Genomic DNA, 7,687 nt, shown 5'->3' with positions numbered 1-7,687 from the left:
GCTTGGGTATTGCAATACTTAAGCTAATGTGCTCTCAATGTGGGAGAATACTGTCCAACTTTTTTAAATTATTATTATTTTTTTTTTATTATTATTATTTTTTTAATCCAAAAAAAAAGGCTATAAATCTGCACCTTCCATGAGTTGATAGTGCCCGGAAAGGAATACCTTTCTGATTGCTCCTTGTGCGTGGTCAAGGATGTGCCATATTATCCCAACCGTAAGGTGCACCGGTATATAAATCGCAGCAGCAAAAATTGAGCAAAAACACATCGTTTGCCATGGATAAGGCACACTGGACTATAAGCCGCATTTATATGGTGGTAATATGAAACTTACATTTTCTTTATATATTTTTTTAATATTCTACCAACTAAAACATCCTCTCTTTAACAGACTGAACATGCCTGCATGTTTAGTCCCAACATTATATTTATAGAAAATGGATGGATGGCTATTACCAACAGAATACTGCAGTTAAATAGCATAGCATAAATACAATCATACTGTATACCGTATATCAAATTTACACGTCACAAACTTTTATACAAGATCTTATTCAATTTAGACTTTACATATATGTGTGTGTGTATATATATATATATATATATATATATATATATATATACACACACACATATATATACATACAGTGGGCCCCCGGTTTACGAACTCCCTCTCTTACGAACTTTTCGACTTACGAGCGTGGACCGCGGCGTTTTTTGTCCCCCTCTTACGCACAAACCTTTCATCTTACGAACAATCCGACATGCCGGTCAATGTGATCGCACAATTATTTTCGCTTTGCTGCATCAACGAAATCAAATGATCACGCTTGTCACGGCAACGCTGAACGCTATTGCTCTTACAATGTCACAGTTACTGTCTCAGTCACGGTGTCAGTCACGGAGATGCCGATATGCTATTGGTCAATTAAGGTCACAGTCCCAGTCTCACTCACGGAGATGCGGATATGCTAATGGCCGGCGTCATGTCAATCGCAGAAATGCCGATATGCTATTGGCCGAACGCCTTCATCAAGCTTGATGACACAGCTGGTCGGTGTGTTGTGAAGACTTTGCAAACTTTATCTGTTAGACATGGCTTCTAAAATTGCAAGTGGCGGTAAAGGAAGAAGTAAGAGGATGATGACAATAGAAACCAAGCAGGAGATAATAAAAAAATACGAAGGAGGCGCACGCATAGTTAACCTTGCTCATGAGTAGGGCCGTAACCGCTCGGCAATCTTCTAAGGGTAAGACTTTCCTTGCCGAGGGACGAACCTCGGTCGACAACAAAATGGAGAGGCTTCTTCTATTATGGATTAGGAAATCGCCGGTGATATGTTCTCGTTTAAGAAAATAAATCAATAAATTCTGCGGGTTGGTCTCTGCTCCCCTCCACCTCCACCCAGCTCAAGTCACGTCGCCCCAAAGGTAAATGTCGCCCCAAAGGTAAATGTCATATTTATGTTATTTAATTTAACTGTACAGTAGATTATGTTACTCATTTTTAATATGTGTATAAAGTCGTGATGTTTTTACCTAAAGTTTTTGCACGCGTTGCACGCATTCACTAATTAACATAGGTTTGGATTGCCCGTCATACGAGCAATTCGGGTTACGAGCATAGCCATTGAACGGATTAAGTTCGTAACACCGGGGCCCACTGTAGTTATACATATATATATATATATATATATATATATATATATATATATATATATTGAAGGAATCCAGAAAAAAGCTTCTTGCCTTAAACTAGTTCCTAGCGTGTTCATTTTTGTTGAAAGATCGCCCATACCACAACATAGTGAAACAATTGATTTAATCCAGACAGAGTGGGAAAGTACACGAGGCCTCGGGCCAGTCTTGCCACAGGTCGGAGCAGAAAATGGCAACGTTTCACCTTCAACATTCAGTTCTTATACCCTTTTGGGGCATCTAGTCCCACTGTGGAATGCAAGTGCGTGTGTGTGCGTGCGTGCCTGTCGGTGTGTGCGTGTGTGCATGCGTGGGGGTCTGTTTGCGTGGTAATGGTGTCTTCAAAAGTCTTTGTTCTCCCGGCCATTCTTTGAAGCGGTAGGAAGTCTGAGCGCCATAAAACCCTGACTGATATCTTCTCTTGAAGGCCACACCTAGCCTTTTGCCCATGGTGGAATGTTGGTCGGGGGATGCCATCTGTTCCTTTTGGAGGTGCCGACTTGTCTTTATTTCCCCTGGACCAGGACCATATCTGCTTTATACTGACATTACATCGTCTCAGTCTTTATTAGAATAACACAGTTCCATGTACACACTATTTTATTGATATATTGAATTTGAAAAATATGAATTTCCTTCAATATATATATATACACACACATATAGATATTTTTAAAATAACATTTTAAAACTCTTTTTGAGCACAGCCATTGATTCACATCTTTTCAGTTCTATTTCATAGTTGTTGCATAAACTGACTCCTTGAACACACATTTGCTTGACCGGTGGGAAAAAAACAGCAGATAAGCCCCACTGGACAATAACCCGCAGGGCTCAAATCATGATGAAAAAGATGCGGCTTATAATCCAAAAAATACGGTAAGTGTTCTGACCAGTCAGCTAGCTAGCAGGAAATCGCCAAATTTGATATTTCTCTAGAGAAGACAAAACTGTCTGCAGGAGCAATAGTATATGAGATGAAACTGACCAATGAACCATAGCAAAGTCTTCGTTCTTGTGCTGTGCAGTGTACTTCAATGATCTCGGTTGACTATAAGTGGTTTGGTTGCGAATGTAAATGTACATTCATTTGATGTTTTACATTGTCAGTCTGCATGTTGAGATTAGTGCAAAGATGTCCCCAGTTAAATCACATTTCATTTTTGGATATGACAACTTTTTTTTTCTTTTCTTTAAACACAGGGTTCTGGGATGACCATTCTCGGCAATGTCAGTTTTGGATATGACAACTTTGTTTTTTCTTTAAACACAGGGTTCTGGGATGACCATTCTTGGCAATGTCTATTGCCTTATTTGGAACTTCTAACCTAAAGTCTTCATGTGTGACCTGGAATTTTAATTTGTTCTTATTGTACCTCATTTTCATCGTGGACTAGCATAATGGCCTGGGCAGTTCATAGGTTTGCGGCTTTCCTATTCCATAAGTGGTTATGGATTCATGTGAAAACTATTATTCTCAGAGAATGTGCCAATGACTTCTCAGAGTAGTTTAAAATTGCTCTACAGAGAAGTTACACAGATGTTGAGTGGATTTTTTTTAGAGTTGATGTTAATTTTCTCTTATAAAATCAGTTTGTTCATAATCATTTATGAGATATAATTACAGTTGTTTGTAGTTACCTCCTAAATATCCTCCTTTAGTGGTATTTGTTGTTCTTTCATATTCATTCAAATATTTGGTGGAAAAGTTATTTCTCTGTGATAAGTGCAACTTTTTGAACAGTTCTCACAATTGGGCATGAGGATGTGTCAACATTATTGGAATGAAACTGAGATTTTGACCGTGTCATGTCAGACAGTTAAAAATCCCAAGGCAGAAATTAGAAACGCGTATGAAAACAAAATTTATTTTTTATTGGTAATACTGCTTTCTGCTCACTGTATTGCTTAGTTCTTGGTATGTTGTGTGACTTAGTAATACTAACACTTTTCTAAGATATGAATCTACAGTTATCTCTACAAATTATGCAACTTGGATTATCATCAATGTTATCATCATGATCTTTTTGGGTCCAAAAGTCGCAATGGAAGTGAAATGGAAAAAAAAAAAAAAAAAGACCTGTAACTGCAGGATTTCACCTTTGGGAGTATTTACATCAATAACAAGTAAACCGTTTAAGAAGTAAGCAATTTATCAGTTTTGACAAAAGTCACTTTTTAACTTGTTCGATTCCAAAGACAGTTTTATGGGGGGTTTTCTTAACTCTTTCAGTGCCAATTGTTATTGGAAAAGGAAACCTCCGTGCTAGTTGACCATCGGCCAAAAGTGGTCGCTGTGCCCAGTAAAGGGTTAAAGTAATCAATTATATTTGCAGTTATTTACCTAAAGTAATCGATTACTCAGGTATTTAACTACCTAAAAAATTACTTCAGTATTTAATTTATTTACTATCATCCAAACCTTCTTTTACCCAATACTTGGAAAAGAATGAAAAAATGTAAATCAGTAACTGGGATTGACTGTCTTTTCTAATCTATTAAAAAAAACATTAGAAATGTCCTTGGAATGACATGAGTTAAGGGTTTGAATGTTGTCTTTTTGATTCAGACTTCAGGCTGTAATAGACATCAAAACTATTTGCATCTAAGTATTAAACTGTCCAATCTAATTTGTGATTGCTCCAATACTTTTGTTCTCTCTAAATCAGGTTTGATCTTATGTAGTGGAATTTGTAGTGGAGTCCAAAAGATCAGAATTATCAATCTCCCAATATTTATAAACTCGATCAAGTCTGTGTCGGTTTTTCAAAAATATGTATTTTTCAGAAGCTGCTGCACCTCCAACTTCTGGTTAAGTATAACACTGGCCACACACGTCATAAAACTACGGCCCTGAATACAAGAGGGGTCCCCAACCTTTTTATCACCACGGACTGTTCAACACAGGAGGTGGGGCAGAAATCTGAATATCAAGTGAGCTCACTCTTAACAAAAAACTAATGTGAGTCCTCAACCTTGCCTGAGTCTCGAACATACTTTTGGGACTGCCGCCTTAAAATGTACACATTACGTTGATTAAATCAATCATACAACTGTTACAAATGCTATTCATTTCAATACAAAACGTTAATTAGATGCAAATGAGTAGGCTACTTATTAATGCAAAATGTTTTCATATGCTAACATACCAAACAAAAATGCTAACGAGCTTAAGGCATACAAATGCAGCAATATATAACATGCTGAAGATAAGAACTAACATTAGCTAGCATGTTATCCACAGTCACACGTTGTTGGATCAACAAACAAATTTATATTATCACAAATGACAACATTCTTACAAAGAAAATGTAATTTACAGACACTCGTGGGCCAGATTGCAGAGCAACAGAACACTGACCGTGATTGCTCTCAATTGAAGCCACACCCGTCCTCCCTCACGACAAAAGGTAATATCAAGACGGGCCACAGGCAGCGGCAAAAACAAAGATCTAGGCAAACAGGTGTGGCCCATACCAGCTGATCCCCGCACTAGATAGCATAGATACTCGCATTTCTTTTGACGAGATATATCAGTTCAAAGTGCCTCCTTTGGCAATTACACTTCAGTTGTCCTCATGTTATGACAATGGGAATTGGAGTGTTATTTCAGGTTATTTTAACAATGGCCCTGAACGAAAGTCTGTTTATGTTGGAACTGTATTGAAAGATGTTGTTGCCAGTATGTGATGAAGAGTAGAATGACTCTTTTACCTTTTTTTTTAAAATCATTGTTTAATATTTGCTGTTGCTTTATCAACATTTTTTTTTTTTTTTGGAATCAAAGAATTCTTGCCCATCTCACTTGTGCTCATCTATCCATTGTCTTTGAGAGTTTTATCAAGACGTGATAAACTCTAAAGTCATATTTAGCCACGTGGAAGCCAATGGTTGGTTTCAAAACCACAGTCTAACTTCAAGGCACATGAAGTATAGAAAAATGTATTTGTGTGATGTAAAATGAGCCCATAGTTGGCAGGGATGAAGGCGAACTCTCTTAGTTGCCTTACGCACTCTCCTGTTAAGATGAGCTGGGTATTGAAAGCACAGTCCAGACAATCATGGAGACAAAGCCAACCGCAGAGAAAAGTCTCATTTTCGTACAAGGATTTGACTGAGGCTCGCATGTTGGACTTTTGATAACACACAAATCTTCTTTTTGTCCTTCTGGTATACCTCAATTTTCCCAACGCATATAGAATATAATTCCTATTCTATTTCATTTGTACTGACAGTATCTCTTTTAGATCACATGTTTATAATTTCACATCAAGCCTCCACACATTTCAAGAGTAGAAATGTGTAATTCTATATGCAATGACCCCCTTTCTGTGAATAACAGGTCCAATTGTGAATGTAGCAATTACTGCCGTGTTTTTTTTTTTTTTTTTTGGGTGGTGTTTTTCACAGTGCTACATCCTACATTCAGGCTGGAGCATTCACATTTTCTTGTAATTATAAACAGATCCGTGTGTGTGATTAATCTTTTTTTATGATGGCATTATTATGAATCGTTCATGGTACCTGAAATTACTTGAAGTGTATGTGCCTGTAATGTCCCCTTAATGATATGTAGATACTGGAAGTCCCACCTTTACACTGTGAGGAAATAAAACTTGGAGCACTGAAATTTTATGCTATGAAAATATGATTTAGAAACCTTGATGCGCTATTGAAAACTAAAAGCACAATAAATACGGGATTCACATTCAATCAAAACTGATGATGTGAGGCTATCAACTATAGTACTGTGGTGCAGTTCTATTATAAGACTCAGTCAATTACAGGCAAGACTGCACAAATATAAGACTTTGTGCAATAACAGCATGACACTTAGTAATTTCTGCCTTTAATAAATATTGTGCATGACAATATTTATTGTAATTTTTTGTCCCATCTCACAAGATTTCTTACTGAAGCATTCCAAAAAAAAAAAAAAAAATCCTTCTTGATGTATAGCTGATTTCCTCCGTCTTGGATGTGCCTTTATTTTGTTGTAACATCTCATTTGTTGTATTTGTGAGATGCCATGAAAGAATGGTTTTGAGATTTGAACAATATTCCTGACTGTGATTGGGAATGATGGAAATGAGACAAAAAAATGTGTAACCTCTTGATTCAACTGTTACTTTAAATCATTCGTGATTGGATGTATGTAACAATAGATTCTATGTTTTATTTACTTGAATCGAGATATTAAAGTGATCTTAAGGTCCTCAACATCCTGTTCGTTTTTTATTGCTATTCACTGTGCTGTAGTTCTTTGTCAATATTAAAGGAAATGTGTGGGTTTTTTTTAAATGCAATATATCAGTAAAATAACGTGCATTATAATGAGGATTGACATGACTGGAAGTCAGTATCAGAAACAGGAATGACTTGGTCCCGGAGACGTTGAGACCAGATGCCACCTAGAAAAGAAACAAAAGGCTTCCTCTAACATCCCACTGTGAACTGAAGAAGATAACATTCAAGAGTTATGGCGCACTGATTTCCCCCTCTTCAAAAGAATGGTCGGCGAATGAAAGACTTAAAGACACCATCTCCACGCACACACATGGCCACGCACATGCACACTCGTGCACACACGCACATTCACACCTGCATTCCATCGTGGTTATGCCGGCTTTGTCCACAAAAGGGAGAGACGCCAAGGATCTTTGCACTGATGTTTACTGAAGTTCATTTGGTTACAACAGTTCACACCGTAGAACTGACACATGCAAAAGAGATGTCAGCTACGGACAACATTATACGCATTTAATGCAAATACATAAACCAAACGCATACATACCACTTTGGGCCGCTAAAGATAGACAAAGCTGGAAACACTTTATGTCTTCAGTGAATGCGCGTGCCGTCGCGTCTGACGTGATGACGGCAGCGTTAATGACCTTCCCGGAAGCACCTTTCGCAACCCTAAATAAACTCTGATAGCTGACGGATTGAAAATCATCCATAAATAAATACTATTGCGGTGGACT

General features: G+C 37.5%; 1 protein-coding gene and 1 long non-coding RNA gene across 4 annotated transcripts in view; one reads left to right on the top strand and one right to left on the bottom strand.

The window, feature by feature from the left end:
* slc5a6a (solute carrier family 5 member 6a) overlaps window positions 1–6,923 on the top strand; it is a 59,175-nt gene extending 52,252 nt beyond the window's left edge. For all 3 annotated transcript variants that reach the window (XM_088402796.1, XM_088402794.1, XM_088402795.1), the window contains exon 17: window positions 2,907–6,923. The gene's annotated coding sequence lies outside the window, so the exon portion shown is untranslated. The remainder of the gene's footprint in view (window positions 1–2,906) is intronic.
* On the bottom strand, window positions 6,097–7,574 carry LOC148407545 (uncharacterized). The gene is made up of 3 exons (XR_015863756.1): window positions 7,498–7,574; window positions 7,305–7,416; window positions 6,097–7,114 (listed from the first exon to the last, which is right to left on the bottom strand). It is a non-coding gene; the product is annotated as an uncharacterized LOC148407545 (long non-coding RNA).
* Between the last annotated feature and the right edge of the window lie 113 nt (window positions 7,575–7,687).

Source organism: Hippichthys cyanospilos, chromosome 20 (genome assembly GCF_059441005.1).
Source record: "Hippichthys cyanospilos isolate Australia breed blue-spotted pipefish chromosome 20, RoL_Hcya_1.0, whole genome shotgun sequence".
In the NCBI taxonomy this organism is placed as follows: domain Eukaryota; kingdom Metazoa; phylum Chordata; class Actinopteri; order Syngnathiformes; family Syngnathidae; genus Hippichthys; species Hippichthys cyanospilos.
The sequence above is the reverse complement of the archived record's forward strand: the minus strand, read 5'-3'. Positions and strand labels throughout refer to the sequence as shown.